Genomic DNA, 12,722 nt, shown 5'->3' on the forward strand with positions numbered 1-12,722 from the left:
TTTTGCAAAGGGCCATTAGCCGCGAGTACCAATAGGGTCACACATATTTTTTTCAGGGGAAAAAGGCACGGAAGAGCAACTGGGACACTTTCCTCATATGAGTCATGCAAGATGAATCTAATTTACTGGTTAGATCACAATCACTGACAGGAGATGTTTTAAGACACCGTATATTCAGGTTGTAAAGATGCCTCTGGTGAAAATAATATATTCGTGAGTGTGGTGTTATATCTGTAAAATATGGGTGCCAAGATCAAAGCATGTCAAGTTGATGATCTGTCAACTTTTAGAGTGCTTTTTATGCAGAATGGCCTGGGAGTCTGTGAAAGACAAATTTACAAGTGTTGCAGTCACGTGCCGAGCTGTGTGTGCATTATATAAATGCTGCTGGGTACCCTTGGCGCCAGTGCCCTCAGAAAGGTCTTGGTCATAACCCTGTCTTACTTTATCCTTGTAATAGTCTCCACCCCTAGAGAGGAGTCATGCACTCCACTGCATTCCCCTCATTCCCGCTCCCTAAAAGTCACCCACCTCTCGAGTCGATGGAGGCGCGGTTTGCTAAATTCAGACAGTTGTCATGGGGACAGTCCTCACGAGGTGAGCTTTTATTCTCTTTGGAAGGAAATTGCACCCAAGGTTGCAGGTTGGGCTTTGTATAGTTATTCTGTTCATGTGTGCTGACAAAAAATGATTGTACACAGTGAATCCAGGTGACAGAATTCAATTCATCGTCCTCTTTGAGCCGGCACAATGTCATTCAAGGCCAAACAGATAAAAACATGCAGTTCAAGAAGTTTGCAGTTTTCCAACTCCACAGTATTAAACTCCAAATGGTCGTAGATGGGATCACCTTGAAAAAAGTTATTTAAATGACGACTCTCAGAATATTTATATAAAGATTATTTACATTTCAGTTTGACTCAGTTATGACTATGTATAGGCAAGTCAGTGTTAGACTTGATTTGAGAGTGTGTATGAGATACCACTGCAAAGTAGGTGACACAACACACACAACATGAAATCTATAACTTAGACAGAAAACATAATTGACTGTTTCTCATCCTACGTTGCTACTTTGGGTCACTACTAAGTGACATATAAAGTTCCAGATGTCTCACAGGATAATATGTTTTTTCTATGATTTGGAGGACCTAAAGGAGGTCATCGAGGAGAAAGAGCCATCCTCACAGCAGAATCTTGGCCAAATTTCACAATTCATTTCATGACTAAAGGCATAAAAATATATATATAATAACTTTTTATTATTCATACTATTTTCCATGGGTCTTGACTTTTCTTCCTGCTGTTGTGAGGGAATTTGAAAAGAGCCCAAAACCTCTTGGTCTTGCTGAGAAGATGGAAAACTCTTTTCTTGTCCTTTACCAGAAACAACATTCTTGAATCGCAGCCTCAGTTCAACACATGAACTCGCTGTGAACATATTTTGGGCATTCAGACTTACAGCTGGGGCCTATAGTACCATTCAACCTTCATCAAACACCTCCAACACAACTCTCTAAAGCCACCTTTAAGTTGGGAATTTCCATGGCACAATTATTTTGGACACCTGGAATGAACTGAAGATGAATAAACCTTTTCCTTTGATGTGTTTAACTTAAAAGAAAATGCTGTTTCTGCTTCTTCTAAAGTCCACGTTACAGCATGGAATTACAAAAAAAGACCTGCTCCCCAGGGCAAAATGTTAGGGATTATTTGGGATTTACCCACAAATGAGACTCTTGTGAGGTTGGTTCATTGCATCGCTTTAAAAGTTCTGACTAACGGTCAGGGTTTGTGATTTTTGCACGTTAAAGCTTCCCCCTACTGTTAAAATGAGGCAGGTGAGGAAGACAGAACAAACAGAAACCCACAGTCAGTGCCAGCCGGGAGGTTTGGGAGACCGCATTGCTGACTTGCGTCTTGCAGATTAGTTTAAGCCGCTTTCGTCGTGGGCTGCTAAAATAAAGGGTTGTGGGGTGGTGTCTTTGTGGCTAGAGGCCCGAAAACAACTCAAGTATGAATGTTGGGAGAGAGTGCAGGGAAACACTGAGAAGACGGTACCGGTGTACTGTTGACAGAAGTCTTAAAGTGGCTCAGGTAGTGAGTTTTACCACAAATTACTCTTGGAATAGGGTTGGTAGATCATCTTGATAGACTGGCAGCGGGAGGCTGTGTATTGGTTTGTGATTTTAGATCCACAAATACAGCAATATAGCAATTAGTATTTGAGTTCATTCTAATGATCTGCACTTCTATATGTGATAAAAATGCACTTCTATATGTGATAAAAATGTCTCATACAGTTTAATTAAAGATACTCAATCCTTAATTGATCCCACTCAATCTCTGAATCTAAATATTTAAAGATCTCATCATAACCCACTGTTATGCGGGGTAAAATGACAACTTTTTCTAAAGAACTAAAAACCTAAATGAGCAAAAGTTCATAGAGGAGTATGACGCAAGGGCAAAACTTGTTAAGTCAACCCACTATCCTTGAAGTCACCATTAACTTTATTTAACTTGGCTTAAGTGAATTCAAGTTGTTGTTGTTGTTTTTTCCCCGTTAGTTTCAAGCAACTAACCAAAGTCCAATTCAATTCTCTTGAGCTGAAATTCACTTCGACCTAGATGACTGAAAAGATTCCCCAACAACTTTATTTTCCCAATATCTCTGGCTCAATATGAGACATAAAAATAACCCCAACTTTTGGAAAACTGGAGGCGGCTAGCAGCAGATGTAGGGCTTCAAGCAGTCATTGTGAACGACAGCTGAGTCCTTACCTTGGCTTGCATACCGCTGTGTAATTTTTATTGCTCTTTTTCTTCATCGTTTTCTTCTTTCACACCTACTCTTATGTAGCATTTGTAGCCAAGTAAATGTGCAGCGCATCCAATGATCTGAAGGAGACATTCATCTTACAACAGCATCCACTGCCTGACAGTTACTTGACTGAGCATGCGTTCAGTCGGACCAGTATCCGTGCATATTTTGGAATCCCAGTTTAAGTTAGGGTGACATCATGTTAGTGTTTTGCGTGAGTAGGATTTGGAGGCCCCGGGAGGGGATAAGAAACCACCGATTTTCCTTTTCTGACAATTAAAATGAAATAAACACAAGACTCGACACAGATCAAAGACGTTTGTGGACGCAGCAGTGGAGCGAGAAGACCCGTGACTGACAGTTATCAGCAACATCAGACGCTCCAGCTCATTCCAGCTCGGAATTCACTGTCTGAAAACACGATTGTCTGCTGACCCGAATGAAATCACGAGTCAATATGACTCAAATCAGATGATTTTCTTTGAAAGAACGCAGATCAGCAGCTTGCATCCTCCACCCTCCATCCAAAACGTTCCAGACCGGCCTTAAAAATGTTGCAACATGGGATATGCTCACTTGCAGCTGTGGAATTCCCATCAACCAGCTTCGCATCTGTGATCTCGCTGGAAACAGTTCAGTCGAAGAAGTATTGTTAAAGCGCCGTGTTCAATCTTTCTGGCAGCTTTAACACTCCATCAGTGCCTGCAGGAAAAAGCACGGATCTGTGAAACTAACCACTACGATTAAGACAGCATTTAAAACCAAAACAAAACAGAGCATCGCTGTGACCTGATACAGATCTCACAGTGCTACAGTACTTCTCCAGGATTTCTTCTTATGGGACTTGACAATTAAATGATGTGCTGCATGCCAGCGGCTTTGTTTTCTAATTCAGAAGGGATGCATTTGTGCAGAAGGTTGCTCACTGGAACATTGGCCAGTCTTAAGCTCATCTCCAGTGCTCCCTTTGAGCTGTAAGCAGGGTTTGGCAGCGAGGGATCATCAAACAGGCTGGTCCTTTAACCCTTTAATCTCTGTTAAGATAAATTGTGCTAGATCCTGAAGTTTCGGAGACTTTCAATAACTCTCGGTGAATTACAGCTAAGCTAATACTCTGCATGCCATTCCAAAATGGCCACTCTTTCCTCCCCTCTGTGCTCAGTGCAGCCACCAGGAGATACTGTAGCTGGGAAATCAATCCTGCTGTTAAAATCGACTCAATCTGATCTTGTGTTCATGTGAGCGGTAGCCTACGTGAAATAATCCCAACCTTTCTTTTTTTTTTATTTGAGGATTTGGAGTCTCACTTGTCCAGCCCAAGACAAGTCTTGACTTTTGCTTAACTCATGTATACAGCACTTGCACCATTGTCCTCATGAGTTTACATGCAGGAGAGCATGCAAGCTGGAAAGCATTGATCTCTGCAGATGTCCGCATGACACATCGGACTAGAAAGGCAGGCTCCGCCCACACGGGGGTCAGTGATTGGCCTTCTGCAGCCTACTGGCAGATTTAAATAAAAAGAGGAGGGAGGTAGGCTTGGGCAGAGGATGTGGAGAAGTGGGCGTGCACTACTTTTTGCTAGCTTTCTCTGTCTCTCTCTCTCTCTCTCTCTCTCTCTCACTTTCTCTCTCTCTCTCTTCTGGGTCAGGGATGGAAAAGGCTTACACAGGCTGGGGAGGAAACATGTCATGAGAGGTGATGACACAGACACAGAGACGCATCCACATCCTTACTGCTTCCCAAGTTTGCCGCTGCTGCTCTGGCTGCTGCTGCCGACAGAGTAGAGAAGAGCCTAAATTTGCCTCCGTTCTCTCTCCCCGGTCTTTTCTTTTTTTTTTTTTTTACTTTTTAGTCTGTGGATGATGGGATTTTAATCATGTGGAAGGTAAGACAAAAAGATGCTGCTGAGAGAGGGCAGGGGGCATTTTTGTATAACTGGCGTGTTCATCCGTGGGACTTGTGTCCTTTAGTTTACTTGAATCTGTGTCCCGGGAGATTCCCACATACTTTTCACCCATCTCGCTCTGTATTTCTTGTGGATAGAGTGGAACTTGCCAGCATCACAGGAATGATAATGATAGAGAAGGGACTCTGGTATTCAACCAATGAGTGCTGGCGAGACATCTATGTCTTGATCCAAGAGGAACTCGCTTGAGTCCAAACTGGGAAACTCTTGGTTTGATTTCTTTATTTTCATGGGGGTGTGTCTGATTACGCTGGGCCCACTCCAGATTTCTTTCAGCAGTTCAGCTTCTCGTCAACTTCGAGGGCGACTCTTCCAAGTTTAGCTCTGGATATATGCAGAGTGGACAACTCAATGTGTTTGGTGTGTATGTGTCTGGTGGGAGGTGGCAGGCGTGTGTGTGTTTGTGTGTGTGTGTGCGGGGGCGTGCACGCCTGCGTGCACTGGCTTGAGAGTCTGTTTTTTGGCGACCTAATTTCAAAGAGCCTCTGTGTATTTTGCCGGTTGCTTGAAGCCCAGCACTAATAAAGGCAGCGCCTTGAGGGAGGCATAAAATGTGTGGGTACTTGAGTCACGTTAAGTGTTTGTGGCTCTGTCAGGCCCAAATATTTGATCTGCCTCACACTTTTGTGTGAGGATGGTTGACAATGAGGGCATTTCTAACTTCTAAACTTTGGGTGTGTGTCTGTGATTGTGTTTGACTGAGTAGATGCTTTCTGCTTCCAGATGTTAGCTTATTGGATTTCACAGCATTACCCATGTGCTGAGGCATGGTTACTTCATATTGTGCAGTGATGTGTGCCCGAGTGTGTGTATGTGACAGCTGGCCAGGCGTGAGCCCAGTGAAACTTGGCTGATCCTTCTCACCTGCTACGGGTCAGGGGGATCAAGGAAAACCCAGTTTCTGCGTTAGATCAATAAGCCACTGTGTTGGGCCCACTGTGCTGTGGTTACAGAGGTTAAGCTTAATGAACGACCAAAGTATAAAATTATGACTAAGTCTTTGTTCTGTAGTCCTAATCAAAGACAGACCAAGTTTAACAGCATTCTTCCGAAAAATGTGTTACAATTACAGTACATTTATTTTAGAGAAAAGTTTAATGGAAGAACTCTGTCGCCAATAAGGGCATTGAAACTTTTTTGGATCTGGAGCTCTTTGAAACCAAATTGATTTAAGGTCTCTAAAAAGCTCTTGTGGCACCATGCAAGATCTTGACATTATACTTTCAATTGGAACGAGTGTAGTTTTTGGTATTTAGGGAAAACCTACACTATTTTCAGAAAACAATACTAACTTCAAGTGTTACAAGTGTGCACTGTAAGGAAGACCAGACCAGAAACAGAAGCCTTTTCTTTGTTAGAGCGGGAAGAAGTTGTGATTAGACACTTGACCCTGTGTTGACCCTCTTTTTTCTGGGTCTTTCCAGCAATTTGATTGCACGTCATCAGGTCAGCTTGATCAGAAGTGGCAGGGATGCTTTAAATAACTGTTGGGTTTATTTACATCAACATTAAAGTTTGCATATTCTCAAGTAATCATATTACCTCTCAGATCCAAGTTATGTGAATCGGTAAGTGAGACACATACTATAAAATATTGAAAATGTCTGAACTAAGTTAAGAAATAAATTTTACTTTTCCCACATACAAGTTTGTCAAAGTAAGTGTAAGACAGCCACACAACAGGCTTTTTTGGATGTTTGGGTTTGCAGTGATGCTGACAAATATAGCAACAATGGCATTGTTGTTGCCTCTGTTCCTGTTTCCCTTTACACGTTTCAGTGGCATTGTCAGTCGGCTCTGGGTTCTCGTGAAAAAGAATCCCGGCTCTCACATCTCTCTCTTTCAACCTGATGATCAACCGTGGGAATCGTGTGGACAAACATAGTAGCGGCGGTGTTGTTATCCTTTTCCTGCACTGGGACACATCTGTCAGCATGTTTTTACTGCCAGTAGAACTTCTTTGCTCATGTTTTAGAACTTGGAAGACAACTGAGCCTGCTGATGACATAAGCAAATGAGAGTTATAACTATTTAACACTTAAATGCCTAAATTTTCCTTCAAAACTAATTAGAAATCCTCTTATGGGCTAGCTGTTAACTTCTTGCTTCAGAAATAACAAAAAAAAGAGACAAAGGCAGATTGGAAGACTTTTTCCCTTCTCAATCTCCCTTCATTTCCACTCCAGTTCAGTTCATTTTGTCCACCCCGGTGCGTTCTTTAATCACCAACTGAATATGATGAGGGCCTTGTTGCCATGGAAACATGACAATGAGCTCACATTGGTTCGGTAAAACTTGACATATCGGGCAGCCCCGTGGAGAGGATGAGTGCCTCGTCAAACTTTGTCAGGAGCTTTTAGATGATGCTTTTTCCTTTTTTTAATCTCATATTCTGGAGACAAAACGTGTCAGACCACCAGATTTGCTTTAATGAAGTTCAAATCAATGGGGGCTTGCAGCTCTTACAGGACAAAAAAAGTGTTGAACAAGCTGGAACCATATTTAAATTGATACCCTGTTATCTCACAGCAAAAAGGCGGGAATTAAAAAAACACAGAGGCAAAGCAGATGCCTGTGAAGTGTCTGATAAAGTCTGACCTTTTAATGTTTCATCTTATTCAATGGAAATTCATTTACAACCATATTCTCTGTAAAATCGGCTTGAGTTCAATCCTTTGTTTTTTTGTTTTAAGACCGTGAGACAGATGCTTCTGTATATTCTGCTCCGGATCAGCAGATGTTGAAACCTCACGTGATGTTTCGACATCATTTGGGAGGCCCCTGGAGTTCAAGTATTTCAGGAAGTTTCGTGGCATTCCTTCCCTCAAGATCATGTCCAGTCTCACCTCCCTCTTCGCACTTTAACCCTTCCCAGATGTTGTAAGATGTCGAGGGCAAACGTGTGCAGTGTGAGGAGCAGGGGTCATTTCAGGCACACAGTCCAGGTAGACCAGGTCCACTTTTGACTTCTGTCAAACACATGGGGCTTTTCTTTGATTTTGATGTCCAACATAAGTGGAAATGTGTTTGCCCTCTTACCTTTTTTCATGCACTCAAACCACAGACTCAACTGTGCTCATGCCATTTCCCTTCTGGAACATGTGATGTGTGCATGAGCTACCACATCATTTACAGCAGCCCGTTCCAAGTCAAAAACACTTCGTTATCAAGCAGGAGCTGCCATGACATATTTAGTACTTTTTGGAACAATCACTTCAAAGTCCTCCAGGGAATTCCAAGCACATTTTGAGAGTCGGCATCACTGCACGATAGACACAATTGCAACATTATGCGTGGAAAAAATCAAGGTAATCCTGTTTTTTTCCCCCAGTGCGCAGGATTAAATGAAGACACGTGATGTGTTTTGATGCATTTTGTGTCCAGCTTTAAGCATCTGCTCTGATTACTGACCCAGAAGGTGTGTGTTTATGTGTGTATGTAAATATTTGTCCTGATGAAACGTGTCCTTGACAGAAGCAGACCTGTTGTTGTCTTGATAATCTCTGCCCCCTTCGGAGCGTCACATTTAATTTCACGAGCAGCACTGTACCCAATCTGGGTCATACAAACAGACAGGCCTTGTTAAGGACACACACACACACACATACACAAATGTCACTCTTTATCATAATCACTAATAGCGCTGGCATCCCAGACTACAAGCAGCCAATCCTGTTAGGTGTGACTGACCGCTACACAACATGAAAGGCCGTGATTGGTCACAGCCAGTGTGGTAGGAAGCGGATTAGGGATCAACAGTGCAGGGTGTCTGGAGACGGACAAAGACTTTATGCATGTGTGGCAACAGTTAGAGCTGTCCAATCCACGGAGCAGAGGAAATAGAGAAGGGAGAAATGGGATGAGATGAGAAGACACGAGAGAGATTTTCAAATCAAACATTTCTTTGATTTTGAAATCTGACGCCTTATCAGTCATCTCAAAATGCCGTTTGGCCTTCTGAGCTAGTATATCTCAGTAAATTTTAAGGGCAATTTAAAAAAAAAATTTGCGTCCCTAATTGAACTCACAGAATTTACAAAAGCGAGTCCCTATCATCCATTCCATGAAATGAAATAGAATTCTTTACTTTTTAATTTTAATAATATGCATCGGTATTTGGTTTGCATATAAATTATGGGTTGTGACAGTGAATACTATGACCTTAACATGATAATTCCTTGGCAATGAATTAAAAAGTAAAGCTACCAGAAAATAGACACAATGGACATGGATTTTGTCCAGCATCTGCAGAATTTATCACATACTTCCTGCAAATACTTGGCAAAAAAGTACTTAAGTAAAATATTGTGACATTCCCCATAAAGCCGGGAGTGACCGCATATCTCATCGCTGCAGGGAAGAAGATAGAATCATTAAAAATATGTTTTTTTCTTTTCCCCTAGAAGCAGTTTGTATCGACTTTGACTTGAATACCATGACCTTGATGCAACAATTTTGTGTCATTGACTGCTTCAGGTCAGGGGCTAATCTCAGGCTGTGTTTGAGCAGATTATGGTGTGTCTAAATTGCAAATCCCATAAGCGTATGTGGAAGAAGTTTTTAAAATTCTTTGACAGATGGAGGTGAACAAGGTGTGAATGTTATGGTAAATATTATGAGTATGAAAAGCTCCCATATTAATCCAGAAATACATGAATAAAAGGGTCAATTATTAGCAATACAAAAGGCTAGTTCATCCAAATTTATTTAGCCAGTGGGGTGTGGGGTAAGTTTTCTTATAGTAATAAAACAAAAGGGCAAATCACTCCCCCATTACTGTCTTCTTGCAGCTGCCTCTGTCCTCTAAACTACACAGAAGCATAGATTTTAATCCCTTGATGAAATTATAACTCAGCACCACTCATGAAATTAAATTTGATTTATTTTACCACAACCACTAACATGCTGGGGTGTATTCTATGTAATGCAGTTCCTGTCAATCTGGACTTTCAAATATCCAACATGTATCACTAATAATAAACCTAATTATTTTATTTTTAAGGAAAAGTAGTCCATATTTCATGTCTGAAAAATACTATTTATTTTTAAGTCAGAGTTAAGTCAGTCAAGTAATAATACCCCACCCTTTTAAGAGCTAAGTGTAGTGGGTTTGTACTCCACAAATGAGTGAATTAGTTTTTTGCTGCCATTTTCTGCCTCCGGTGGTGCTGAGTTATGTGGTGACATGCACTCCAGAAGTGTATGCTGATTGTGTGAGCCAGGTCAATGGGGCTGACCTACTTCCTCTGGTTCAGCTCCTGGACTGCCACAGCCGCTCACGTCAAACAGCCAAATGTTTTTCATAGCTTTTGGCTGGGAAGATCACTTGTTTCGATGCCTTCCCCCTCCCAACATTTCCTGGAAGTATTTTTCAAATTAATTTTATTTAATATAACAATGAAATTCACAGGATTCCCGCTTAAAATAAATTATTGATTGTACTGCGGAATTATAGACGCCCCTCATGGATTAGAAGCGCTCATCCCATTTTTCCTTTCCAGCCTGTGCTTTTCATCCACATCTGCACTTTTGTCGAATCGTTTTTTAGAAAATGGAAAGAGAGAGCTGTCATAAAATTTTTAACAGGTTAAACTACGAGTGGAAGGGAAAGCCTCAAAGCTGCTGGGGCCCTGACAATAATAAAAGATTTAGAAGTGGAGCGCGCACTAATGGCAGAGTCTGGCTGCGTATAAACAGGCGGTGAGATCCAGGTTTAGTTTTCATTGCTTCCTTAATTTGACATTTCTCCAAAGTGGAGCATTACTAGCTGTGATTCAAGGTTCAGGCACTAACCAGAGGGTCTTCTTGCATGACGGTGGCTAGTGACCTTTTTCAGACGGACATTCACCGGGAGTTCGGAGTTTGCCCAGACGTAAGACGTGTTCATACCTGTTCGGGAATGTCATGCAGGACCAGCTTTGGCTCTGGCCAGTTTATGCCAGTCCTAGCTGGTTGTAATCTTGAGATTATATATTTTCTTTATTCCTTTCGGGGTAACAGGGACAATCTGAAGCCTATCCCAGCTGCATAGGCAACAGCAGGGTACACCCTGAATGAATCACCAGCTCATTGCAGAGCCCTATGTGAGCTCTAGAGGGGGTTCTGTCCTTGCTCATGGGTACCTCAGTGGTACTCTGGAGGCATCATGTCACCTTTCACTACTGCCAGAACACCTTCCATGTTTTATACACACCGGGGCTTGAACCAGGAACCCTCCGCTTCTCAGCCCAGTCCTCAACAGAATGAGAGACCACGTCTATCACTTTAGATCTGACAGACTTCTTAAGTTCTCACTGACACGCTGAGTTGTGGCATTCCACTTGGTGTCGTGGTGGTTAAAGGAGTTGGCGACCCTCTCCATCATCAGGAGTCTTTATGGTCACTTTTGTCAGGGTGAGACTCATTCACTGACCCAGGAACGATGCTTGTGCTGTGAAGTATCAACTCTTAGAGTCCGGTAAGAGGATAAGTCTTCTGGAGAGGTTCGTTTGCCTTAACACGGACACCTTCCACGACCTGGATGGATAAGAACCCGCCCACACTCATTATATTTTTAATACCTTTTTTGGCTGAACAACAGTTAAGTGAGGTCACTCCCTGATTTACTGATGGATGAAATTGCACTGTTGGATGAATAATTGTCTCTCTATGGGCTGCAGCTCTTAAATAGAAGTGACATCTTCAGTTTGACCCTAAGATGACACTGGAAAAGAGTCCAACCACATCATCTGTCTTGTTCTTTGCTCTTTCTATTACTGTCTCCAAGGCCATCTAAAATATGTTCTCGGTGCTTCTCTACATCAGCTGGAGGTGTACATCCACCACTGATGGTTTATAATAGTTTATTCCACATTTGACACAAAAAAGTGAATCCAAATTAAGAGCAGATGTTGTCCTTGAGGCTGAAGTAAAGTGCAAAACCAAGTCAAGCAGACTCCTTGATCGTAATATTTGCAAAGAATCCCAAGTGTAAATTAGAATATAAGGAGTAAAATGTGTAACTTCTAGAATGCAACTTTAAAGTATGTTGGTGTGCTTTAAATATAGGTTTAGCAATCCACAGTGCTTGCCCGAATGGGCACGGAAAAAATGTATGTACACATGATATGACCCCTAAGGTGTATTCAAGGGAAAAAGAAGGGGAAGGAGAACAATGTACACTTGTCAGAGCTCTTTCTTCCCATGTCATTTTAAACAGGATGTATTAACCAGAACACAAATGTAATCAGTTTGTGGTCAGGGGGGGGGGGGGGGGGGTTATTTATCACACATATGCTGAAGGGGGAGAAGAGGAAGAATCTTTTCTTTCAATCATCTTTGTGCGGCCCCCCTCTGCCGGTACTGACATTTCACTGAGAGGAGGTGGGCCTCTCTTGCACACTTTGGCACCTCTGATGTTCACACATCTTAGCCTGGAAATGGCAGGAAAAACAACTGAGTGGATGTTATTTTTTTGCCTCCGTCCATTCCTTCCGCCTGCGCCTGTCTTCCCGCTTCAGCGGTGTCATGCGGTTCAACTATGTCACCCGTGGCAGGGACAGAGACAACGCACCCTGTCTCACCTGCTCATGTGGGTGTGAGTCAGTGTGTGTTTGTCTCAGGCGGTGTTACATTTTTTTAAAAACAAAACAAAACAAAACAAAAATCCTGAGTGAATTTTGAGTGGAAGCTCTGACTTTTAGAGCTAAATCATTCCAAGATTTGTCATTTGGGAAATGATTTGAACCATCTGCCATTCGACCTTCATTGTCCACTGAGAAACATTAACTTTAATATTGGAGCAACTTAATCAATCAGGGCTAGGGCCCCCAGTTTCCAATTCATAGATGTGTAATTTGACATTTTGGCCACCAGGAGGCAATAAAATATACTATAAACACCTCCCTGTCACTAAAATACATTAATAAACCAAAGGAACAGTGAATTTGC

General features: G+C 42.1%; 1 protein-coding gene across 4 annotated transcripts in view; it reads left to right on the top strand.

Moving 5' to 3' along the window:
* Window positions 1-12,722, top strand: part of LOC101069053 (E3 ubiquitin-protein ligase Midline-1) — a 48,739-nt gene that overhangs the window by 10,733 nt on the left and 25,284 nt on the right. For 2 of the 4 annotated variants that reach the window (XM_011606128.2, XM_003966452.3), the window contains exon 1: window positions 4,470-4,712. The exons of the other annotated variants lie outside the window; for them this stretch is intronic. The gene's annotated coding sequence lies outside the window, so the exon portion shown is untranslated. Of the gene's footprint in view, window positions 1-4,469; window positions 4,713-12,722 lie in introns of those variants that run through there. 4 annotated transcript variants of the gene reach the window in all.

The sequence above is a fragment of the Takifugu rubripes genome, chromosome 8, assembly GCF_901000725.2.
Source record: "Takifugu rubripes chromosome 8, fTakRub1.2, whole genome shotgun sequence".
Classification (NCBI taxonomy): domain Eukaryota; kingdom Metazoa; phylum Chordata; class Actinopteri; order Tetraodontiformes; family Tetraodontidae; genus Takifugu; species Takifugu rubripes.